Consider the following 27,716-nt stretch of genomic DNA (forward strand, 5'->3'; position numbering starts at 1 on the left):
GGATTAACTCTCAATGGCCTAATTTGTGTATCTCAGTTATTCATTAAATGTTTTAACTGACTTTACTTTACTATGACTCCATAGCGCCCCCTACATACGGGATCCCTCATAGACCTTAGTGTGGAGCCAGTTCTCCCCCGCACCAGAAAGGAGAAACCCTCCTTCCCTATCCTAACCTCCCTCTCTCTTGACTTACGTGATTTTGTTTTTCTTCATCCTATCAGAGACTGAACCTGTCTGAAAGCACCCAGACCGCATCTCCGCAGACGGCTGACTACCCAGAACCAGTCGAGACACACACACGGCCATCAACTGATAGACAACAATAGAATTGTGCTCAAGTGCGGGAACTTCTGCTTTCCAGCCAGCCAACTCGTCTGAAATGCATTGCCAGGTCACAAATGTAAGGAATGACATCTCAGCTGGTCGTGACTCAGTCTCAAGGTCGAACCAGCCGACGACTCAAACGTTTCCTGCCCTTACATGCCAAAGGCACATCACCAAGTGACATGATGATAAGAGGCACCCTACAGGAACTATGGGCAGAATTCTCTGCTTTACACTGTTCACACGCTCTCCACAACAACATCAGCATCAGACATTTCCTCTTCTGCCAAGTGCGCACAGTTTCCATTGGACTCATGCCTGTCAACCATGGTAGTGGCCCAGGACACCTATGCCTTGAACTTGAAATGGATAACCAATGCTGAACCTGCTACTTCCTGGTTCTCGCCAATCTCACAGCCCCATGGGGGCCCTCTCAAGTGCGAGAACTTTCTACTAGATTTTCAACAGCCCAGAGCTTTGCACTCTGGTGAATAAATGAGACTGTAGCACCTGCATTCACCAAAACGGGTCACCGTTCAGCTCAACACACAGTGTGACCAAGCCTTTAACCATACATATTCAATGGAATACATGGCCCACTCTGGAAGTCACACCCCCTTTTACTGAATAAGTCATCTTTTTGCAGCGTGCATACTGTACAAGTGAGTACATTTACCAAATATTTTGAACAATGTCTTTATGAAGAGAATGACATTGGATTACCACTCCAAGGAGATGGACCACGCCCTGCACCTGCCATCAACTGCCAGTGCTAGAGCTTCTCTTCACAAAAGACAACGATGCAGAACTAATGTCAACTACATGGCCCCACTCACAGAACCACATGACATTACATCCCAAGCTAGCTGCATCCTGGGGTCACAGAACACCACCTACAAGGTCTGTGAACTGTTAAAAAGAACTGTCCACTCATGTAAATCATGACGGTGCCATGTATACACCAAATGACACCTGCGCTTCACCACATGCCTGATTTACCCTTGCTGAATGGAGATCCATCTGAAACCTGGACTTGCCAAACACTGCCTTAACACTGGTCTACACTGACAGCGGGACCAGAACGTAAGGGAGGTAGCCAAGCACCAGCAGAACACAGCTCTTACCACAGCCTGAGGTCAGACGGCACCACCACAACATCCCCAGGGCCAGCTAAGAGACTCCAATCTTGTCACGCCCTACACCGCTCACCAGTACTTCAATGAAAGACACTGGAGCGTGACACCTGCTTTTGCCCAGCAATCACTGCAGAAAATGTGACGGCCAGAGAGTATGTTCCACCCGGCAAGATTCACAAGAGGAACGTGATGTGAGTGACAAGATTGTGTATCATAACTTTACCCAGCTACGTGTGATTTTGGGGTGGGTTAGCGAGACAATGCCACTCGCCATGACACCGCACTCCAGGAATTTGCATGGAAGCCGATCATTCCATCCCACCTGCTGTTTCATCCAGGACTGCTGTGCATCTCCGGGGAGACAGGAAACACTCGAACCAACCTGTTGCAAGAACCAGCAAACAGGTGCAGGGCTGTTCTCCCATGACGTCCAAGCAGGATGGAAAAAATGAAAGGTGCCTAAGTTGAGACAATGCCCGACCACTTGGGAACATTCTCTGCCAGTATGTCAAGATGCTGGGAACAAATAGGAACCTCCATTCATCCTGCCATCATGATCCAACTATCCAACGTCAGCTGAAGTTTACATTCGCACTTCACCTTCCGTAAGGGGGGAGATGTAGGGACTGCATCATTGAGAGGAAATCCATAAACTCCCCCACTCCCCCATGTTTTTGTCCTGGTTTCTTGATTATCCATCAAAAGACCTTAGCAAAACCTGGTTCCAGAGGTCTGGTTGTAGGTTTTGTTATCTCACTGAGAGTCTTGATAACTCTTTGGTTACCCTGTGGGATATTTATGACTCCTAAGGTTCAAAGCATTGGAGAAGCTAACCAGAGAAACTTCTCTGACAATAGGAACTTATGTGTTTAAACTGTCCTTTCCTATAAATGTATCTAAATATCTGGTTATATATTGGCGCTCATGCCATTTTAAATAGTCTGTAACTGTTAGATATACAAGTTTAATTCAGGCGTGGTTTGTATTCGTACATCCGAAATAATCATTACTTCATGCAATTCAAACCTGTCCATTCTATATATCTAAATGTTCCTCTTTCAATTCCTTATTGTTGATACATATTGTGTGACCATAGAACACATTACAATCATTATGTTATAATTTGGACTGGTATCTTGTAAAGTTACTTACAAGTCATAAGATGCAAATTGGCCATTGAGTGGACAAAGAATCTCTTCCCCCACTCAACTTTGATTGGCCGACTCAAACTCTGAGGGCATGCCCTTTATGAAGTTAAATGTCGACCGTGACACAGTTTTTGCTTCTCTTCTCTTTTGCTCTCTTCCTGAATCAGTCAATTTTTTTCGTTGGACCTTTCCTCTCACCTCCCCCTAACTGGAGAAGGAACAATAGACTCTGCTGCCACGCACAGCTCAACGAGCTACACGGCCAGTCACGAGGGCCGAGGCTTGCAACTTTAAACAAGGCATGCAACTTTCAGCAGGACCGCAACTTTCAGCAGAACCACAACTTTCAATTCAATTCAAGTTTATTTATATAGCGCTTTTCACAATGTGTATTGTTTCAAAGCAGCTTTACAGGGGCAAACAGGAAAAACAGAAAAGTTAAAACACAGCACAGTGCATGGTATTTATACAACGAGTAAGTTCATTCTAATAAATAACATCTAATTTCTAAATAAATAAATGAATGAATGCAGTCTCCCGGTGAGCAGGCCAACACTGCCCTGCTGTGGCGAGGAACCCAAACTCCAATGATTGATTAATGGAGAAAAAAACCTCGGGAGAAACCAGGCTCAACCGGGAGGGCCAGATCCCCTCTGACGTGTCATAGCTGCACTCAGACTGGTGACATGTGATTTTAGTTTAGCATTTAATACCAAATATTGTAACTTCAGCATTAATAAGACAAATAGTCCGTCTTTGCTCTTGGTTGGGGATGTAGTGGTCTGAGCTGAGATGGTCCGATGGTCATATTTCTCTTGGCAGCTGGTGGAATTGCCTTAGATGGAGCTGGGATGGTCAGTCAGTCTGCAGCTGTATCTGGTGTAATCTCAAATTGGGGATGGGCATCTGTCGATCGTCTGGACATGTTGGAACTTCTTACGACCTCGGGATGGGCATCTGTCGGTCGTCTGGACATGGTGGAACTTCTTCCTACCTCGGGATGGGCATCCCGAGGCAGAGGCGGAAAGAGAATAAAGAGAATAATTAGCGTAGCTGCTGTTCATTAACTATGCATTAAGTGAAAGCTTGGCTGAAAAGATGTGTCTTTAATCTAGATTTAAATTGGGAGAGTGTGTCTGACCCTCGAATAGTATCAGGAAGGCTATTCCAGAGTTTAGGTGCTACGTATGAGAAAGCTCGTCCACCTTTGGTGGATTTTGTTATTCTAGGTATTGTCAAAAGTCCTAAGTTTTGAGATCTCAGCGAGCGTGATGGGTTGTAACGTGATAAAAGCTCGGTTAAGTAAGTAGGTGCTAAACCGTTCAGGGCTTTGTAAGTAATTAAAATAATTTTAAAATCAATGCGATACTTAATGGGTAGCCAGTGAAGCGATGATAAAACTGGGGTTATGTGATCGTATTTTCTTGACCTAGTAAGAACTCTGGCAGCTGCATTCTGAACTAACTGTAGTTTGTTTATCGATGATACAGGACAACCACTAAGTAGAGCATTACAATAGTCAAGCCGTGAGGTCACAAATGCATGAATAAGCTTTTCTGCGTCTGCAACACATAAACTATTTCGTAATTTGGCAACATTTCTAAGGTGGAAGAAGGCTGTTTTTGTGATATTTGAGATGTGATTTTTAAATGACAGGTTGCCGTCTAATATAACGCCTAGGTCTTTAACTGTATTTGTTGGAGTAACAGTGCAGCTTTCAATTTGCAGGCTGTAATCGGAGATATTCGGTTTACTTAATTTTGGTGCTATAAGTAATATTTCTGTTTTGCTAGAGTTTAAAAGGAGGAAATTACTAGTCATCCAATGTTTTATGTCCTCGATGCACTCTGCCAGTTTGGATAGCTTAAAGGAATCATCTGGTCTTGATGAGATATATAGCTGAGTATCATCTGCATAACAGTGGAAGCTAATTCCATGTTTTCTAATAATGTTGCCGAGGGGCAGCATGTATATGGAGAAAAGCAAGGGTCCTAAAACCGATCCCTGTGGTAATCCATAATTGACTTGCGTAAGATTTGACGATTTCCCATTTAAATGGACGTATTGATATCGGTCTGTTAAGTAAGATCTGAACCATTGCAGTGCCTGTCCCTGAATACCGATATAATGGTGTAAACGATCTAGTAGTATTTTATGGTCTACAGTATCGAAAGCAGCACTAAGGTCAAGCAGGACTAAGAGTGAGATGTTTCCTTTATCTGAAGCAATAAGAAGGTCATTTGTAATTCTAACGAGCGCAGTTTCAGTGCTGTGATGCGGTCTAAAGCCAGACTGAAACTTTTCGTGCATGTCATTATTTTGTAGGAAGGTACACAGTTGAGTTGACACTACTTTTTCTAGTATTTTAGACAAGTACGGGAGATTTGAAATCGGTCTATAGCTTCCAAGTTCATTTGGGTCTAAATTTGGTTTTTTGATAAGAGGCTTAATTACAGCCAGTTTAAAGGGTCCTGGGACATGTCCTAGATTAATAGACGAGTTGATTATGTTACAAATGGGCTCAATTACAGCAGGTAGTAACTCTTTTAATAAAGTAGTCGGAATGGGGTCTAATAAGCATGTCGTCGGTTTGGATGTTGCAATAATTTTAATTAAATCTTCCTGATTTATAGGAGAAAAACACTCTAGCTTTTCTTTTTGGGTGACGGTTGAAACTAATTCTTCCGACAAACTTGGAGGTTTGGTTTTAGCTATGTTGTCTCGTATTATTTCGATTTTCTCTGTAAAAAATTTCATGAATTCATTGCTACCAAGGTGCGGCGGAATACCCAGGTCAGGTGGAGTCTGTTTGTTTGTTAATTTAGCAATTGTACTAAATAAAAACCTTGGATTGTTTTTGTTATTTTCTATGAGGTTACGGAAGTGCTCGGCTTTTGCTGCTTTTAGTGCCTTTTTGTAACAGCTTGCACTCTCTTTCCATGCAATTTTAAAGACCTCTAATTGGGTTTGTTTCCATTTTCGCTCCAGTTTACGCGTTTCTCTTTTTAGGGCGCGAGTGGTGTTATCATACCATGGTGCTATGTTCTTTTCATTTATCCTTTTTGACTTCATAGGTGCGACCGCTTCTAATGTATTAGAGAAAATAGTGCCCATGTTGCTGGTCATGTCATCGAGCAATTTTATATTCGTTGGAAAGGTTATTAGAGAAGTCAGATCTGGCAAGTTCTTTACGAAACTATCTTTAGTAGTTGAGGTGATTGTTCTACCTTGTCGATAACGAGATATACAACTGATTTCTGCAGTGCGCAGTGTACATATTATAAGATGGTGATCGGAAACATCGTCGCTTTGAGGTATAATATCGATATTGGTTAGATCGGCTCCGTGAGATATAATCAAGTCTAGGGTATGATTAAGGCGATGAGTAGGTCTATTGATGTATTGTGTTACACCACAAGAGTCTAGTAGTTCTTTAAACGCCACAGCTAATGGATCGTTAGCACTGTCTACGTGGATATTAAAATCTCCAACAATCAGTACTTTATCGACGTTAACCAATAGATCCGATAAGAAGTCTGCGAACTCTATCAGAAAATTAGTGTAAGGCCCAGGGGGTCTATACACAGTAACCAATGTAAGAGAGACCAATGATTTTTTACTTTTGTTTGGAACTGTTATGTTCAACGCAAGCATTTCAAATGATTTAAATGTATGCATTGTTCTCCGAGTAACGGTAAGAAAGTCTCTAAAGATTGTTGCGACACCACCACCTCGACCAACCGGACGTGGCTCATGAATATAACCGTAGCTTGGAGGAGTAGACTCATTTAGACCAAAATAATCATTTGGCTTAAGCCAGGTTTCAGTGAGGCAAAGTATATCAAAACTGTTGTCTGTGATCATTTCATTTACAATAACTGCTTTTGGATTTAGTGATCTAATATTAAGTAGCCCAAACTTTAGGCGTTGGTTTTGCTCATTAAATATATTGTCTTTTGGTTTAATCATGATAAGATTTTTTCTCTGACTTTTAAATAAATTATTATTTGGTTGTATTATTCGGGGGACAGACACAGTCTCTATGCATTTGAAAGCAGTAACATTCTTAACAGTTGGGTGAGAAGAACACAGACTGTAGTTAAAATTTGTACTTACTAGTCAAATGGTGCGTAGCGTCTTTGAGATGTTGTCAGACAGAATTTCCGCTCCAATGCTGCTGGGGTGCAGCCCGTCGGGGCGGAAAAGCCTAGGTCGCTCCCAGAACAGATCAAAATTATTTACAAAGAGCAGCTTCTGTTCAATACACCATGACATTAACCAATTATTAAGCATAAATAGTCTACTGAACTTTTCGTTCCCTCGTCGGTAAGTTGGAAGCGGCCCTGATACGATGATCCTCGCCGTGGGCGATGCGTTGCGAACAGTATCGACCAGACTCCTGAAGTCCCTCTTCAGGATCTCCGACTGCCGCATTCTCACATCATTCACCCCCGCGTGCAGAACTACGGCTCCTACTCTTGCATCCTCCTTCAGAATCGCAGTTACCTGTGCAGACACATCGAGAACACGGGCGCCAGGAAAACAGTGAGTGCGCACCTTACCTGCATTGAAGGAGGCGCGTACGTTCCGGACGATTGAGTCTCCGATGACCACAGCGTTGGATTTCGTCTCGCAGAGGGCGGCAAAGCGATTTCTCGTAGAAATCTCGAAGACCGGTCGCGGCGGTGGGGGAGAGGTCATCGCTCCGGTCCTGGATTTCGCCTTCCGCCGTGTGTGTGCAGGTGCAGGAGTGAAGTTCATTTCGGCTCGTCGTGATCTTGAAGCCTGGGCTCTGTGCATAGAAACACACGGAGTAGAAGTGATAGGAGTATTACAATCACGTCGAACACTTACCGCAGCTTTGCGAGCGTCAGCCCGGGATGTTTCCATCGCCGTTTTACGTTCTCGCAGACGTGTTTGCCTCTCGAGTAGATCGTGGATCTGCTTCTCCAATACTTCCAGTTCTGACTGAAGTGCGAAGAAAGATTCATCATCTGCACTCAAAGGTAACGTTAAACACATATCTGAATCATCAGCCATTAGTGGTGTCATAATGAGAACAGTGAGTTAAGCAGTAAAGGCAATATTCAGAAACTAAAGGCTGGGAATGCTAACAGCCTGAGTGCTAATAGCGAATGATCGTATAAAACAAATCTATCTGTGCGTTATATGACGATATTTGGTATGGGATACACTTAAGGATAGGTTTAACCCTCTGTGAGTTATCAATTTACAATATAAATATTAAGAAATAACAGGAATAAACGATATATTTAGAAAAAGTTTGACGGAGCTCTGTCTCAAACCACGCTCTCTCAGCGAACAGGAAGAGGACCCGAACTTTAAACAGGACCGCATTCTGAAATCCTCTGAACATTTCCATCACTCCAATCGCATACGAGTACTTCCAGCACAGAGCTTTGCAAGTATTCTGTTTCCATAGAATAGCTGCATTAAATCTGTGCCTCTTTTTTAAAGATGATTTTAATGAACCAATGAAGAACCGCTGAAGAACCATACAGGTGCTTAACTGGTTCTTTATACAGTAGCGGTGCTATATAGCACCTCAATCATCCCAAAGAACCGGTGAAGAACCAGTGAAGAACCATTTTTTTTCTGTGTGTATCTGGCAGAGATATGTCAGACATCTTCTTTAACAATGTTCAAAGCCGATCTACAGACCATGAAACGATCTTAAGCAGACGTCTCCGCGAGGTACGTGTGCTATCTGGGTTTGCTCTAGATCCTGTTTGGTAAAGTAACGTTACTTATGGCCATGAGATAACGTAAAGTTTATACTATCATTAATGCATTTGCTGCACGAATGCATACAAATATTGTTATTATTGATATTACCAATCAGACACCATAAAATATGTATATTTAATTACTATTGTTATACTTATTTTCCTTTGAGCTAAACTAATTCCTTAACTGAAATTGATGTTTTAAATAACTCATGGATGTGATCTTGAAAGATCTGGTGGAGAATCATATTTGGTGAGCTAAACTCATCTTTATTTTAACATACAGCTAAAATACTGTACATACTGTATTTAATACAATGAAAGTGTGGCAGGACATGATGGCTTTTGCAGGGAGAAGAGGCATTCTTCTGACACCTTTAAATCACAATAGAGACTCGAAAACCTGTGTAGAAACCCGTGATACAAAATTCAATATTTCAAAGATGGCATACAGTGGGGATTAAGACGATTAGTGATTTATATTGTGACGATTCCTTTATGACTTTCGGGCAATTTCAGGAATTTTGGGGCCACCTTCAGATTCAACATTTTGTTGATGCCGCTGTTAAACTTCAGGATGAGGTGCCAAGGGGTTGCGAGTTGGAGCAGTTCCTGTTGCGTCTGCAGGGGACACAACACCTTATTTCAAAATTGTACTCTTTTCTGTATTCGATGTGTCCGGATAGCATCGATCAAATCAGGCACATTTGGGAGAAAGAGCTCCGTAACAAATATACTGATGATGATGTTGAATCCATCAGATGGCAGTTGAATCCATCAGAAAAACTTTTTTTTTTCTTTTAACAGATTGGCGGAGACTCAATACAAAATTCTGCTTAGGCTATTTATTACCATACTTAATAAGATGGATTAACAACATTCTCCATTGTACAGAGGGATGCCAGAGGGAAATTGGCACCTTTATGCATTGTTTTTGGCATTGTCCAGCCATTTCAAGGTTCAGGGATCTCATTCCACGCCAGATGGGTTTAATTTTTGAGATACCATTTAAAAAGGACCCTGGGTATTTCCTAGTAGGCTTGCCCCCAAAAGACATTACTTGGATGCTAATGGGTTTTTGCTGTGTGATGAGCTTTTGCTCCTAGCTGGGAAATGTATTTTGATTATGTGGATCAATCCTAAATCTCCATCTCTTTCACTTTGGTATCGTGAGATCTTAGAATCCTGCCTATGGAAAGGCTAACTCTTGTGATTAGGGGAAACAACACCATCTGTGACCGGATATGGAGGCCAGTGTTAGAACATCTACCGACCAGTTATCAAGTGATTATTTTTAAGGGTGATTTTTTTGGAAAGAGTGACATTCTTTTTTGTATTGTGGATCATAACAAGCCAGAAGGGGCGGGGCTTATGGCTATATAAGCAGACACATCGCCGTAGTGTCTTCAGGTTAATTCGACTGAAGCGACAACCATATGCAGCTTGTAAGCACGGCAAGGAACGCAGTACTCGTTCCCGTATCTCAGGGAACAGAGGTTACGTAAGTAACCGAGTACGTTCCCTTTCGATACTTCACTCGTACTGCGTAGCAGGACGCTATGGGGAACCAATACAATCCCGCCGTTCTACAAGTGGAACGAAAAACAACAAAATTCCAGAGCTGTGGCTCGAGAATAGGTATGAGGCAGGGAAACCTGCCAAATCCGGTTAATCGTCCCAAGGGAATGCTAGGTGCCGGTGTGGTTGAGGGCAACCATGGCCAAGCGTTCTAGTCTTAGGCAGAAAGGACCCGGGCGTGTGAGGCTGGAAGGTCCAGACTGTAGAATCTGGTAAATGTGGAAGGCGAAGCCCAGCAGGCTGCCGCACAAATATCCGCTATGGATATTTGTGATATGCCCTCGACCCGTAGGGCAAGGGGTTGAATGCATTGGGGAGATATGCCGCCTATTGGGGGCTTGACTCCCGTGGAGAGTGGAAGATTGCTCTTTTTCTGGCAATGTTTGTGTTTTATTAAAGTATCCACTAGAACAGCGGTGGGTTGTGCGGGAATGAGAACAGACCCAGCATTTGCAACAACATAGGTAAACACATTTTTGCCGGCACCCGGGACAGAACGGGGTGCTTGGGCACATACCAGAGCTTTCTTTAGAGAAGGTCCAGCAACAGCGAGACACGGTAACTTCCTCTTCCTCACATAGGTCTCAGGATGGTGCGAAACCCTCTAATGCTGGTCCGAAGAGGCCGGTGGCGGAAATCGGAGCATCGAGGAAGGGGACCTTGTCAGCCTCCTTGACTCTGTGTGTCAGCCATAGATGACGCTCGAGTACCACGGTGCTGGCCATGGATCTGCCTATCGCCTGGGCCATGACCTTGGTGGCGTATAGAGCAAGGTCCGTTGCGCCCCGCAGCTCTTTGAAGGGCGTGATGTCAGTGCCAGACTCGTCCATCCCCTGGAGAAGTTTGGCCTGGTATACCTGGAGCACTGCCATGGAATGCAGTGCTGAAGCTGCTTGGCCGGCAGACGAAAAAGCGCGTCCAGGAAGGGCCGATGTGTTTCTGCACGGCTTGGAGGGATGAGCTGCTTTCGCCTTTCAACCGATGGCCGAAGGCGGACACAGATGTGCGGCCACCGACTCATCCAGGGGAGGCAGCTTCTCATAGCCTTTTTCCTCTGCGCCGTCAACCTAGGTGAGAGCGGAGGAGGATGAGGGTCGTAGGCGGGCCGAGTAGGGAGTGCGCCATAACCTGGTGAGTTTGTTGTGAACTTCCGGGAAGAACGGTGACGTCCGCTGACGAGGGGCTGAGTGGCGCCCCGGCAGGAACCATTCGTCCAAACGGCTGCGAGTGGGCTCCTCCGGAGAGGATCACTCCAAGCCCAGCTCTTCCACAGCCTTAGTGAGGACCCGAAAAAGCTCGCAGTCCACACCTGCCGCGGGTTCGCTGTGCACTACAGACGGCAGGGGGGCGGGGTCGAAAGCCGAGCCCGACAGCTCCTCCCCGTCTGAAGCCGCTAACGACATAGCGTCGTCTTCCTCGAATTCGCTTACGCCAAACGAGACCGTGTCACCGGTGGATGCCGATGGACGCTGGTCAGGCTGGAGGAAGCAAACCGGCGAAATATCTCTCCGTGGAGAAAGCGAGGCACGCCGAACGGACGTGAGCTCGCTCTTTCCCGAGCGCTTAGTTCCTCTACCCCGCTGCTTCGTCTCCGCTGGGGATTGAAGCGGGAGGGATCGAGGAGCGGAATCGCTCTCTGAAAAGAAAGCTATACTCGAGCGCAGAGAGGAGAGACTCATGCTCTCACAGTGAGGGCATTCCGTCTCTCTGAGTGCGTCTTGAGCGTGGGAAACTCCCAAGCATGAGACGCACTCGCCGTGACCGTCAGCGGCGTGGAGGTGGACCCCACACGAGTGACAGGTATGGCGCGGCATTTGCAACAACGCCGCAGGAAATTTGCTCGGAAATTTTGTCTTTTAGAGTTCTTTGCCGGATAGCGGCAGGGAAAAGGATACAGCGCTGCTGAAACTAGCGGAATCGCTGAGCAGAGAGGTCCAATCCGCTGCAAGGCTCTTTCGACGGCGAAGCTATCAGTCCGGGTAGCGAGGTAGAAGTCGTCGCTGAAGGAGAAGAGATCTGAAGACACTACGGCGATGTGTCTGCTTATATAGACATAAGCCCCGCCCCTTCTGGGGCCTTCATCGTCATAGGTCCGTGCAGCTTCGCTTCCATTGGCGCAAAGTTTTACTTTGCACGCACCAATGGCCGTGCAGTATTCACTGCGTTATTGAAAAGCTTCAGTCATCGGAGAAAAAGGAGTTTTCCCCATAGCGTCCTGCTACGCAGTACGAGTGAAGTATCGAAAGGGAACCAGTCTTAAGTAGCACGGGAACATTTTGAGGAAAAGACAAAAATACAGTCTATGGGTCAAAATGATAGATCTTTCTTTTATGCCAAAAAACCTTAGAATACTAAAAAAAGATCATTTTCCATAAAGATATTTAGGAAAATTCCTACCTAAATCAGTAAAAACTTCATTTTTGCGAGTGGATGGCCTGCTACAGCATCTCTGATTATGAACTTCAAGGGCGATTATCTCAGTATTTTGGTTTTTTTGCTCCCTCAGATTCCAGAGCTTTAAACTGTTGTATCTCCACAAAATATTGTCTTATCCTGACAACCTTTACATCGTTAGCAAGCTTAACTACTCAGCTTTCAGATTATGTACAAATCTCAATTTCGAAAAAATGACCCATAAGACTGGTTTTGTTGTCCAGGGTCACATATATTAATAATTTTATATCATTTTTATTTCCTCTGTCTTCTTTTTATTTTATTTTATTATTAATATTTTGAATTATATATTATTTTGATTTTGTTTTATGTATTTATTTTTGTTCTTCGCATTTACTTGAGATGTCATCTGTACAGTCTGGTCAGTTGTGGATTTATATGTGTATTGCCTTTTGTTCCTTAATGGGTTCAAGTTCATGTTTTTCCAATTGCTCTATTTGTATTTTTGTGATGTTTCAATTGTTGTAAGATCCCCAAAAAAATGCAGTTTTCAGTTCAAAGCCCTTGTTTCTCACTCTCCCAGCACTCAGAATGAGCATTAAAGAAAACTGACTCTGATCCTTTATTTAACGCATTTTTTCATTATGCACACAGACAGTTTTTCACAAAATGCAGTTTTTAAGTGGTGAGCTCATGCTTCTCACTCTACAGGCACTCAGAATGAGCATTTAAGAAAACTGACTCTGATCCTTTAATTAACGCATTTTTTTTAATATACACACAGCCAGTTTTACACAACATGCAGTTTTCAGTTCAAAGCCCTTGTTTCTCACTCTCCCAGCACTCCGAATGAGCGCTTCAGAAAACTAACTCTGATCATTTGCTGAGCACACTTTTTCATTATGCACACAGCCAGTTTTACACATAATGCAGTTTTTAAGTGGAGAGCCCATGTTTATAACTCTCCATGCACTCAGAATGAGCATTAAAGAATACTGAATCTGATCCTTTATTTAACGCACTTTTTTAATATGCACACAGCCAGTTTTACACAAAATGCAGTTTTCAGTTCAAAGTCCATGTTTCTTATTCTCCCAGAAATTGGAATGAGAAAGTAAGAAAACTGATTCTGATCCTTTGCTAATCGTACTTTTTTATTATGCACACAGCCAGTTTTACACATAATGCAGTTTTTAAGTGGAGAGCCCATGTTTCTCACTCTCCCAGCTCTCAGAATGAGCGCTTAAGAAAACAAACTCTGATCCAGTGCTGAGCACACTTTTTCATTATGCACACAGCCAGTTTAACACATAATGCAGTTTTTAAGTGGAGAGCCCATGTTTCTCACTCTCCCTGCTCTCAGAATGAGCATTTAAGAAAACTGACTCTTATCCTTTATTTAACGCACTTTTTTAATATGCACACAGCCAGTTTTACACAACATGCAGTTTTCAGTTCAAAGCCCTTGTTTCCCACTCTCCCAGCACTGAGAATGAGCGCTTAAGAAAACTAACTCTGATCATTTGCTGAGCACACTTTTTCATTATGCACACAGCCAGTTTTACACAAAATGCAGTTTCTAAGTGGAGAGCCCATGTTTCTCACTCTTCCAAAACTCAGAATGAGCGTTTAAGAAAACTGACGATGATCCTTTGCTAAAAGCACTTTTTCATTATGCACACAGCCAGTTTTACACAAAATGCAGTTTTCAGTTCAAAGCCCTTGTTTCTTACTCTCACTGCACTCAGAATGAGCAGTTAGGAAAACTGACTGTGATCCTTTGCTAAACGCACTTTTTCATTATGTCCCCAGACTGTTTTAAGCAGAATGCAGTTCTTAAGTGGAGAGCCCATTTTTCTCACTCTCCCAGCACTCAGAATGAGCGTTTAAGAAAACTGACTCTGATCCTTTATTTAACACACTTGTTTAATATGCACATAATTAGTTTACATAAAATGCAGTTTTTAAGTGGAGAGCCCATGTTTCTCACTCTCCCAGCACTCAGAATGAGCATTTAAGAAAACTCACTCTGATCCTTTATTTAACGCACTTTTTTAATATGCACACAGCCAGTTTGACACAACATGCAGTTTTCAGTTCAAAGCCCATGTTTCTCACCCTCCCAGCACTCAGAATGAGCATTTAAGAAAACTGACTATGATCCTTTGCTAAAAGCACTTTTTCATTATAAACATTGCCAGTTTTACACAAAATGCAGTTTTCAGTTCAAAGCGCTTGTTTCCCACTCTCCCAGCACTCAGAAGGAGCGCTTAAGAAAACTAACTCTGATCATTTGCTGAGCACACTTTTTCATTATGCACACAGCCAATTTTTCACAAAATGCAGTTTTCAGTTCAAAGCCCTATTGTTTCTCACTCTCCCAGCACTCACAATGAGCATTCAAGAAAACTGACTCTTATCCTTTATTTAACGCACATTTTTAATATGCACACAGCCAGTTTTTCACAAAATGCAGTTTTCCGTTGAGAGCCCATCTTTCTCACTCTCCCAGCTCTCAGAATGAGCATTTAAGAAAACTGAATCTGATCCTTTGCTAAAAGCACTTTTTCATTATGCACACAGCCAGTTTTACACATAATGCAGATTTTAAGTGGAGAGCCCATGTTTCTCACTCTCCCAGCACTCAGAATGAGCATTTAAGAAAACTGACTCTGATCCTTTATTTAACGCACTTTTTTAATGTGCACATAGCCAGTTTTACACAAAATGCAGTTTTCAGTTCAAAGCCCTTGTTTCTCACTCTCCCAGCACTCACAATGAGCATTTAAGAAAACTGACTCTTATCCTTTATTTAACGCACATTTTTAATATGCACACAGCCAGTTTTACACAACATGCAGTTTTAAGTTGAGAGCCCATGTTTCTCACTCTCCCAGCACTCAGAATGAACATTCAAGAAAACTGACTCTGATCCTTTGCTAAAAGCACTTTTTCATTATAAACATTGCCAGTCTTACACAAAATGCAGTTTTCAGTTCAAAGCCCTTGTTTCTCACTCTCCCAGCACTCAGAATGAGCATTTAGAAAAACTGGCTCTGATCCTTTGCTAAACACACTTTTTCATTATGTCCCCATCCTGTTTTAAGCAGAATGCAGTTTTTAAGTGGAGAGCCCATATTTCTCACTCTCCCAGCACTGAGAATGAGCATTTAAGAAAACTGACTCTGATCCTTTTCTAAAAGCACTTTTTCATTAGGCACACAGCCAGTTTTACACAAAACGCAGTTTTTAAGTGGAAAGCCCATGTTTCTCACTCTCCCAGCACTCAGAATGAGCATTTAAGAAAACTGACTCTGATCATTTGCTGAGCACACTTTTTCATTATGCACACAGCCAATTTTACACAAAATGCAGTTTTCAGTTCAAAGCCCTATTGTTTCTCACTCTCCCAGCACTCACAATGAGCATTCAAAAAAACTGTCTCTGATCCTTTGCTAAAATAACTTTTTCATTATGCACATAGCCGGTTTTTCACAAAATGCAGTTTTAAGTTGAGAGCCCATGTTTCTCACTCTCCCAGCACTCAGAATGAGCATTTAAGAAAACTGACTCTGATCCTTTGCTAAAAGCATTTTTTGGTAACACTTTTTAATAACTGCACGCTATGAATCATTAGTTAAGCATCAGTACATAGTTAATTAATCATTTATGAAGCATTGGCCCCACATTAATAGACATTAGTAAGCAGTTTATAAATACAGCTATAAATGCTTTGTTCTTGATTTATAAGCATGTATATAATATGCTTAATAATCAAATTTTCATACTTTATTAAGGATGAATTCATCATCTCTAAATTAAGGATTACATTACTTACAAACCAGTTAGTTAGGAGTTGTCAGTGGTTCATGAGATCATTTAGAAAGTGTAAGTAAATGATTAATAAACTCTTTGAATGCACATTTATGCATCTTATTATTCTGACATATAGTAACAGTTACTTAATTTGATAATAAATGCTTTTTTAACACACATTCCTGCTGTAATTCATGATTAATTAAGGTAGTTATAAAACATTTACTAGTTGTCATTAACTATTTTTGTGAGCTCATCTAAAGTGAGGACTATGTATGCCTTGTAGAGCATTTACAAATGAGAGTTAAAGGCTCAGTTATCTTCTAAACAGAAATAGGAAAAACACAACACCGAGGGATAAAGAACATATAAATATTTATTTTAAGATGCAAAAGAAATTAAACTGTACAACTGTACATATTAATGAATATAAAACGATTTAATAAAAATAAAAAAATAAACATCTGCAAAATTAAAATTGTACAACCGAACATATAAATTAACATTAAATTAATTGATATAAAATGAAAAATAAACTTCTGAAAAAAATTAATTCCTGCACACCTCCAGAAAAAATATAACTGTGAAGTGATATGCAACTCTCATTTGTAAATGCTTTACAAGGCATACACAGTCCTCACTTTAGATGAGCTCACAAAAAATAGTTATCTAACAACTAGTAAATGTTTTATAACTACCTTAATTAATCATGAATTACAGCAGGAATGTGTGTTAAAAAAGCATTTATTATCAAATTAAGTAACTGTTACTATATGTCAGAATAATAAGATGTGCATTCAAAGAGTTTATTAATCATTTACTTACACTTTCTAAATGATCTCATGAACCACTGACAACTCCTAACTAACTGGTTTGTAAGTAATGTAATCCTTAATTTAGAAATGATGAATTTATCCTTAACAAAGTATGAAAATTTGATTATTAAGCATATTATATACATGCTTATAAATCAAGAACAAAGCATTTATAGCTGTATTTATAAACTGCTTACTAATGTCTATTAATGAGGGGGCAATGCTTCATAAATGATTAATTAACTGTGTACTGATGCTTAACTAATTATTCATAGCGTGCAGTTATTATAAAGTGTTACCCACTTTTTCATTATGCACACAGCCAGTTTTACACATAATGCAGATTTTAAGTGGAGAGCCCATGTTTCTCACTCTCCCAGCACTCAGAATGAGCATTTAAGAAAACTGACTCTGATCCTTTATTTAACGCACTTTTTTAATGTGCACATAGCCAGTTTTACACAAAATGCAGTTTTCAGTTCAAAGCCCTTGTTTCTCACTCTCCCAGCACTCACAATGAGCATTTAAGAAAACTGACTCTGATCCTTTATTTAACACACTTGTTTAATATGCACATAATTAGTTTACATAAAATGCAGTTTTTAAGTGGAGAGCCCATGTTTCTCACTCTCCCAGCACTCAGAATGAGCATTTAAGAAAACTCACTCTGATCCTTTATTTAACGCACTTTTTTAATATGCACACAGCCAGTTTGACACAACATGCAGTTTTCAGTTCAAAGCCCATGTTTCTCACCCTCCCAGCACTCAGAATGAGCATTTAAGAAAACTGACTCTGATCCTTTGCTAAAAGCACTTTTTCATTATAAACATTGCCAGTTTTACACAAAATGCAGTTTTCAGTTCAAAGCGCTTGTTTCCCACTCTCCCAGCACTCAGAATGAGCGCTTAAGAAAACTAACTCTGATCATTTGCTGAGCACACTTTTTCATTATGCACACAGCCAATTTTTCACAAAATGCAGTTTTCAGTTCAAAGCCCTATTGTTTCGCACTCTCCCAGCACTCACAATGAGCATTCAAGAAAACTGACTCTTATCCTTTATTTAACGCACATTTTTAATATGCACACAGCCAGTTTTTCACAAAATGCAGTTTTCCGTTGAGAGCCCATCTTTCTCACTCTCCCAGCTCTCAGAATGAGCATTTAAGAAAACTGAATCTGATCCTTTGCTAAAAGCACTTTTTCATTATGCACACAGCCAGTTTTACACATAATGCAGATTTTAAGTGGAGAGCCCATGTTTCTCACTCTCCCAGCACTCAGAATGAGCATTTAAGAAAACTGACTCTGATCCTTTATTTAACGCACTTTTTTAATGTGCACATAGCCAGTTTTACACAAAATGCAGTTTTCAGTTCAAAGCCCTTGTTTCTCACTTTCCCAGCACTCACAATGAGCATTTAAGAAAACTGACTCTTATCCTTTATTTAACGCACATTTTTAATATGCACACAGCCAGTTTTACACAACATGCAGTTTTAAGTTGAGAGCCCATGTTTCTCACTCTCCCAGCACTCAGAATGAACATTCAAGAAAACTGACTCTGATCCTTTGCTAAAAGCACTTTTTCATTATAAACATTGCCAGTCTTACACAAAATGCAGTTTTCAGTTCAAAGCCCTTGTTTCTCACTCTCCCAGCACTCTTAATGAGCATTTAAGAAAACTGACTCTGATCATTTGCTGAGCACACTTTTTCATTATGCACACAGCCAGTTTTACACAAAACGCAGTTTTTAAGTGGAAAGCCCATGTTTCTCACTCTCCCAGCACTCAGAATGAGCATTTAAGAAAACTGACTCTGATCATTTGCTGAGCACACTTTTTCATTATGCACACAGCCGGTTTTTCACAAAATGCAGTTTTAAGTTGAGAGCCCATGTTTCTCACTCTCCCAGCACTCAGAATGAGCATTTAAGAAAACTGTCTCTGATCCTTTGCTAAAATAACTTTTTCATTATGCACATAGCCGGTTTTTCACAAAATGCAGTTTTAAGTTGAGAGCCCATGTTTCTCACTCTCCCAGCACTCAGAATGAGCATTTAAGAAAACTGACTCTGATCCTTTGCTAAAAGCATTTTTTGGTAACACTTTTTAATAACTGCACGCTATGAATCATTAGTTAAGCATCAGTACATAGTTAATTAATCATTTATGAAGCATTGGCCCCACATTAATAGACATTAGTAAGCAGTTTATAAATACAGCTATAAATGCTTTGTTCTTGATTTATAAGCATGTATATAATATGCTTAATAATCAAATTTTCATACTTTATTAAGGATGAATTCATCATCTCTAAATTAAGGATTACATTACTTACAAACCAGTTAGTTAGGAGTTGTCAGTGGTTCATGAGATAATTTAGAAAGTGTAAGTAAATGATTAATAAACTCTTTGAATGCACATTTATGCATCTTATTATTCTGACATATAGTAACAGTTACTTAATTTGATAATAAATGCTTTTTTAACACACATTCCTGCTGTAATTCATGATTAATTAAGGTAGTTATAAAACATTTACTAGTTGTCATTAACTATTTTTGTGAGCTCATCTAAAGTGAGGACTATGTATGCCTTGTAGAGCATTTACAAATGAGAGTTAAAGGCTCAGTTATCTTCTAAACAGAAATAGGAAAAACACAACACCGAGGGATAAAGAACATATAAATATTTATTTTAAGATGCAAAAGAAATTAAACTGTACAACTGTACATATTAATGAATATAAAACGATTTAATAAAAATAAAAAAATAAACCTCTGCAAAATTAAAATTGTACAACCGAACATATAAATTAACATTAAATTAATTGATATAAAATGAAAAATAAACTTCTGAAAAAAATTAATTCCTGCACACCTCCAGAAAAAATATAACTGTGAAGTGATATGCAACTCTCATTTGTAAATGCTTTACAAGGCATACACAGTCCTCACTTTAGATGAGCTCACAAAAAATAGTTATCTAACAACTAGTCAATGTTTTATAACTACCTTAATTAATCATGAATTACAGCAGGAATGTGTGTTAAAAAAGCATTTATTATCAAATTAAGTAACTGTTACTATATGTCAGAATAATAAGATGTGCATTCAAAGAGTTTATTAATCATTTACTTACACTTTCTAAATGATCTCATGAACCACTGACAACTCCTAACTAACTGGTTTGTAAGTAATGTAATCCTTAATTTAGAAATGATGAATTTATCCTTAACAAAGTATGAAAATTTGATTATTAAGCATATTATATACATGCTTATAAATCAAGAACAAAGCATTTATAGCTGTATTTATAAACTGCTTACTAATGTCTATTAATGAGGGGGCAATGCTTCATAAATGATTAATTAACTGTGTACTGATGCTTAACTAATTATTCATAGCGTGCAGTTATTATAAAGTGTTACCCACTTTTTCATTATGCACACAGCCAGTTTTACACATAATGCAGTTTTTAAGTGGAGAGCCCATGTTTCTCACTCTCCCAGCACTAAGAATGAGAAATTTAAGAAAACTGATTCTGATCCTTTATTTAACACACTTTTTTAATATAAACATTGCCAGTTTTACAAAAAATGCAGTTTTCAGTTCAAAGCCCTATTGTTTCTCACTCTGCCAGCACTCACAATGAGCATTCAAGAAAACTGACTCTGCTTCTTTGCTAAAATAACTTTTTCATTATGCACACAGCCAGTTTTTCACAAAATGCAGTTTTCAGTCCAAAGCCATTGTTTCTCACTCTCCCAGCTCTCAGAATGAGCATTTAAGAAAACTGACTCTGATCCTTTGCTAAAAGCACTTTTCCATTATGCACACAGCCAGTTTTACACATAATGCAGTTTTTAAGTGGAGAGCCCATGTTTCTCACTCTCCCAGACGCACTTAACGCACTTTTTTAATGTGCACACAGCCAGTTTCTTTTTAATGTGCACACAGCCAGTTTCTCACTCTCCCAGACGCTCTTAACGCACTTTTTTAATGTGCACACAGCCAGTTTTACACAAAATGCAATTTTCAGTTCAAAGCCCTTGTTTCTCACTCTCCCAGCACTCACAATTAGCATTTAAGAAAACTGACTCTTATCCTTTATTTAACGCACTTTTTTAATATGCACACAGCCAGTTTTACACAACATGCAGTTTTCAGTTCAAAGCCCTTGTTTCCCACTCTCCCAGCACTCAGAATGAGCATTCAAGAAAACTGACTCTGATCCTTTGCTAAAAGCACTTTTTAATTATGCAAACAGCCAGTTTTACACAAAATGCAGCTTTCAGTTCAAAGCCCTTTTGTTTTTCACTCTCCCAGAACTCAGAATGAGCATTCAAGAAAACTGACTCTTATCCTTTTCTAAAAGCACTTTTTCATTATAAACATTGCCAGTTTTACACAAAATGCAGTTTTCAGTTCAAAGCCCTTGTTTCTCACTCTCCCAGCACTCAGAATGAGCGTTTAAAGAAACAAACTCTGATCCATTGATGAGCACACTTTTTCATTATGTCCCCAGCCTATTTAAGTATAATGCAGTTTTTCGTTGAGAGCCCATCTTTCTCACTCTCCCAGCACTCAGAATGAGCATTTAAGAAAACTGACTCTGATCCTTTATTTAACGCACTTTTTTAATGTGCACACAGCCAGTTTTACACATAATGCAGTTTTCAGTCCAAAGCCCTTGTTTCTCACTCTCCCAGCTCTCAGAATGAGCATTTAAGAAAACTGACTCTGATCCTTTGCTAAAAGCACTTTTTCATTATGCACACAGCCAGTTTTACACATAATGCAGTTTTTAAGTGGAGAGCCCATGTTTCTCACTCTCCCAGCACTCAGAATGAGCATTTAAGAAAACTGACTCTGATCCTTTATTTAACGCACTTTTTTAATGTGCACATAGCCAGTTTTACACAAAATGCAGTTTTCAGTTCAAAGCCCTTGTTTCCCACTCTCCCAGCACTCAGAATGAGCGTTTAAAGAAACAAACTCTGATCCTTTGCTAAAAGCACTTTTTCATTATGCACACAGCCAGTTTTACACATAATGCAGTTTTTAAGTGGAGAGCCCATGTTTCTCACTCTCCCAGCACTCAGAATGAGCATTTAAGAAAACTGACTCTGATCCTTTATTTAACGCACTTTTTTAATGTGCACATAGCCAGTTTTACACAAAATGCAGTTTTCAGTTCAAAGCCCTTGTTTCCCACTCTCCCAGCACTCAGAATGAGCGTTTAAAGAAACAAACTCTGATCCATTGCAGAGCACACTTTTTCTTTATGCACACAGCCAGTTTTACACAAAATGTAGATTTTAAGTGGAGAGCCCATGTTTCTCACTCTCCCAGCACTCAGAATGAGCATTCAAGAAAACTGACTCTGATCCTTTGCTAAAATAACTTTTTCATTATGCACACAGCCAGTTTTTCACAAAATGCATTTTTAAGATTAGAGCCCATGTTTCTCACTCTCCCAGCACTTCGAATGAGCATTTAAGAAAACTGACTCTGATCCTGTGCTAAAAGCACTTTTTCATTATGCACACAGCCAGTTTTACACATAATGCAGTTTTTAAGTGGAGAGCCCATGTTTCTCACTCTCTCAGCACTCAGAATGAGCATTTAAGAAAACTGACTCTGATCCTTTGCTAAAAGCACTTTTTCATTATGCACACAGCCAGTTTTACACATAATGCAGTATTTAAGTGGAGAGCCCATGTTTCTCACTCTCCCAGCACTCAGACTGAGCATTTAAGAAAACTGACTCTGATCCTTTATTTAACACACTTTTTTAATATCCACACAGCCAGTTTGACACATCATGCAGTTTTCAGTTCAAAGCCCTTTTGTTTCTCACTCTCCCAGCACTCAGAATGAACATTCAAGAAAACTGACTCTAATCCTTTGCTAAAAGAGCTTTTTCATTATGCACACAGCCAGTTTTTCACAAAATGCAGTTTTCCGTTGAGAGCCCATCTTTGTCACTCTCCCACCACTCAGAATGAGCGTTGAAGAAAAGTGACTCTGATCCTTTGCTAAAAGCACTTTTTCATTATAAACATTGCCAGTTTTACACAAAATGCAGTTTTCAGTTCAAAGCCCTTGTTTCTCACTCTCCTAGCACTCAGAATGAGCGTTTCAGAAAACTGACTCTTATCCTTTATTTAACACACTTTTTTAATATGCACACAGCCATTTTTACACAGAATGCAGTTTTCAGTTTAAAGCCCTTGTTTCTTACTCTCCCAGCACTCAGGATGAGCGTTTAAGAAAACTGTCTCTGATCCTTTGCTAAACACACTTTTTCATTATGTCCCCATCTCGTTTTAAGCAGAATGCAGTTTTTAAGTGGAGAGCCCCTGTTTCTCACTCTCCCAGCACTCAGAATGAGCGTTTAAGAAAACAAACTCTGATCCATTGCTGAGCACACTTTTTCATTATGCACACAGCCAGTTTAACACAAAATGCAGTTTTTAAGTGGAGAGCCCATATTTCTCACTCTCCCAGGACTCAGAATGAGCGTTTAAGAAAACTGACTCTGATCCTTTGCTAAAAGCACTTTTTCATTATAAACATTGCCAGTTTTGCACATAATGCAGTTTTCAGTCCAAAGCCCTTGTTTCTCACTCTCCCAGCTCTCAGAATGAGCATTTAAGAAAACTGACTCTGATCCTTTGCTAAAAGCACTTTTTCATTATACACAGACAGTTTTACACATAATGCAGTTTTTAAGTGGAGAGCCCATGTTTCTCACTCTCCCAGCACTCAGAATGAGCATTTCAGAAAACTCACTCTGATCCTTTATTTAACGCACTTTTTTAATATGCACACAGCCAGTTTGACACAACATGCAGTTTTCAGTTCAAAGCCCATGTTTCTCACCCTCCCAGCACTCAGAATGAGCATTTAAGAAAACTGACTCTGATCCTTTGCTAAAAGCACTTTTTCATTATAAACATTGCCAGTTTTACACAAAATGCAGTTTTCAGTTCAAAGCGCTTGTTTCCCACTCTCCCAGCACTCAGAATGAGCGCTTAAGAAAACTAACTCTGATCATTTGCTGAGCACACTTTTTCATTATGCACACAGCCAATTTTTCACAAAATGCAGTTTTCAGTTCAAAGCCCTATTGTTTCTCACTCTCCCAGCACTCACAATGAGCATTCAAGAAAACTGACTCTTATCCTTTATTTAACGCACATTTTTAATATGCACACAGCCAGTTTTTCACAAAATGCAGTTTTCCGTTGAGAGCCCATCTTTCTCACTCTCCCAGCTCTCAGAATGAGCATTTAAGAAAACTGAATCTGATCCTTTGCTAAAAGCACTTTTTCATTATGCACACAGCCAGTTTTACACATAATGCAGTTTTTAAGTGGAGAGCCCATGTTTCTCACTCTCCCAGCACTCAGAATGAGCATTTAAGAAAACTGACTCTGATCCTTTATTTAACGCACTTTTTTAATGTGCACATAGCCAGTTTTACACAAAATGCAGTTTTCAGTTCAAAGCCCTTGTTTCTCACTCTCCCAGCACTCACAATGAGCATTTAAGAAAACTGACTCTTATCCTTTATTTAACGCACATTTTTAATATGCACACAGCCAGTTTTACACAACATGCAGTTTTAAGTTGAGAGCCCATGTTTCTCACTCTCCCAGCACTCAGAATGAACATTCAAGAAAACTGACTCTGATCCTTTGCTAAAAGCACTTTTTCATTATAAACATTGCCAGTCTTACACAAAATGCAGTTTTCAGTTCAAAGCCCTTGTTTCTCACTCTCCCAGCACTCAGAATGAGTATTTAGAAAAACTGGCTCTGATCCTTTGCTAAACACACTTTTTCATTATGTCCCCATCCTGTTTTAAGCAGAATGCAGTTTTTAAATGGAGAGCCCATATTTCTCACTCTCCCAGCACTCAGAATGAGCATTTAAGAAAACTGACTCTGATCCTTTTCTAAAAGCACTTTTTCATTAGGCACACAGCCAGTTTTACACAAAACGCAGTTTTTAAGTGGAAAGCCCATGTTTCTCACTCTCCCAGCACTCAGAATGAGCATTTAAGAAAACTGACTCTGATCATTTGCTGAGCACACTTTTTCATTATGCACACAGCCAATTTTACACAAAATGCAGTTTTCAGTTCAAAGCCCTATTGTTTCTCACTCTCCCAGCACTCACAATGAGCATTCAAGAACACTGTCTCTGATCCTTTGCTAAAAGAACTTTTTCATTATGCACATAGCCGGTTTTTCACAAAATGCAGTTTTAAGTTGAGAGCCCATGTTTCTCACTCTCCCAGCACTCAGAATGAGCATTTAAGAAAACTGACTCTGATCCTTTGCTAAAAGCATTTTTTGGTAACACTTTTTAATAACTGCACGCTATGAATCATTAGTTAAGCATCAGTACATAGTTAATTAATCATTTATGAAGCATTGGCCCCACATTAATAGACATTAGTAAGCAGTTTATAAATACAGCTATAAATGCTTTGTTCTTGATTTATAAGCATGTATATAATATGCTTAATAATCAAATTTTCATACTTTATTAAGGATGAATTCATCATCTCTAAATTAAGGATTACATTACTTACAAACCAGTTAGTTAGGAGTTGTCAGTGGTTCATGAGATCATTTAGAAAGTGTAAGTAAATGATTAATAAACTCTTTGAATGCACATTTATGCATCTTATTATTCTGACATATAGTAACAGTTACTTAATTTGATAATAAATGCTTTTTTAACACTCATTCCTGCTGTAATTCATGATTAATTAAGGTAGTTATAAAACATTTACTAGTTGTCATTAACTATTTTTGTGAGCTCATCTAAAGTGAGGACTATGTATGCCTTGTAGAGCATTTACAAATGAGAGTTAAAGGCTCAGTTATCTTCTAAACAGAAATAGGAAAAACACAACACCGAGGGATAAAGAACATATAAATATTTATTTTAAGATGCAAAAGAAATTAAACTGTACAACTGTACATATTAATGAATATAAAACGATTTAATAAAAATAAAAAAATAAACCTCTGCAAAATTAAAATTGTACAACCAAACATATAAATTAACATTAAATTAATTGATATAAAATGAAAAATAAACTTCTGAAAAAAATTAATTCCTGCACACCTCCAGATAAAATATAACTGTGAAGTGATATGCAACTCTCATTTGTAAATGCTTTACAAGGCATACACAGTCCTCACTTTAGATGAGCTCACAAAAAATAGTTATCTAACAACTAGTAAATGTTTTATAACTACCTTAATTAATCATGAATTACAGCAGGAATGTGTGTTAAAAAAGCATTTATTATCAAATTAAGTAACTGTTACTATATGTCAGAATAATAAGATGTGCATTCAAAGAGTTTATTAATCATTTACTTACACTTTCTAAATGATCTCATGAACCACTGACAACTCCTAACTAACTGGTTTGTAAGTAATGTAATCCTTAATTTAGAAATGATGAATTTATCCTTAACAAAGTATGAAAATTTGATTATTAAGCATATTATATACATGCTTATAAATCAAGAACAAAGCATTTATAGCTGTATTTATAAACTGCTTACTAATGTCTATTAATGAGGGGGCAATGCTTCATAAATGATTAATTAACTGTGTACTGATGCTTAACTAATTATTCATAGCGTGCAGTTATTATAAAGTGTTACCCACTTTTTCATTATGCACACAGCCAGTTTTACACATAATGCAGTTTTTAAGTGGAGAGCCCATGTTTCTCACTCTCCCAGCACTCAGAATGAGCAATTTAAGAAAACTGATTCTGATCCTTTATTTAACACACTTTTTTAATATAAACATTGCCAGTTTTACAAAAAATGCAGTTTTCAGTTCAAAGCCCTATTGTTTCTCACTCTGCCAGCACTCACAATGAGCATTCAAGAAAACTGACTCTGATCCTTTGCTAAAATAACTTTTTCATTATGCAAACAGCCAGTTTTTCACAAAATGCAGTTTTAAGTTGAGAGCCCATGTTTCTCACTCTCCCAGCACTCAGAATGAGCATTTAAGAAAACTGACTCTGCTTCTTTGCTAAAAGCACTTTTTCATTATGCACACAGCCAGTTTTTCACAAAATGCAGTTTTCAGTCCAAAGCCATTGTTTCTCACTCTCCCAGCTCTCAGAATGAGCATTTAAGAAAACTGACTCTGATCCTTTGCTAAAAGCACTTTTCCATTATGCACACAGCCAGTTTTACACATAATGCAGTTTTTAAGTGGAGAGCCCATGTTTCTCACTCTCCCAGACGCACTTAACGCACTTTTTTAATGTGCACACAGCCAGTTTCTTTTTAATGTGCACACAGCCAGTTTCTCACTCTCCCAGACGCTCTTAACGCACTTTTTTAATGTGCACACAGCCAGTTTTACACAAAATGCAATTTTCAGTTCAAAGCCCTTGTTTCTCACTCTCCCAGCACTCACAATTAGCATTTAAGAAAACTGACTCTTATCCTTTATTTAACGCACTTTTTTAATATGCACACAGCCAGTTTTACACAACATGCAGTTTTCAGTTCAAAGCCCTTGTTTCCCACTCTCCCAGCACTCAGAATGAGCATTCAAGAAAACTGACTCTGATCCTTTGCTAAAAGCACTTTTTAATTATGCAAACAGCCAGTTTTACACAAAATGCAGCTTTCAGTTCAAAGCCCTTTTGTTTTTCACTCTCCCAGAACTCAGAATGAGCATTCAAGAA

Source organism: Triplophysa dalaica, chromosome 12 (genome assembly GCF_015846415.1).
Source record: "Triplophysa dalaica isolate WHDGS20190420 chromosome 12, ASM1584641v1, whole genome shotgun sequence".
Lineage (NCBI taxonomy): Eukaryota > Metazoa > Chordata > Actinopteri > Cypriniformes > Nemacheilidae > Triplophysa > Triplophysa dalaica.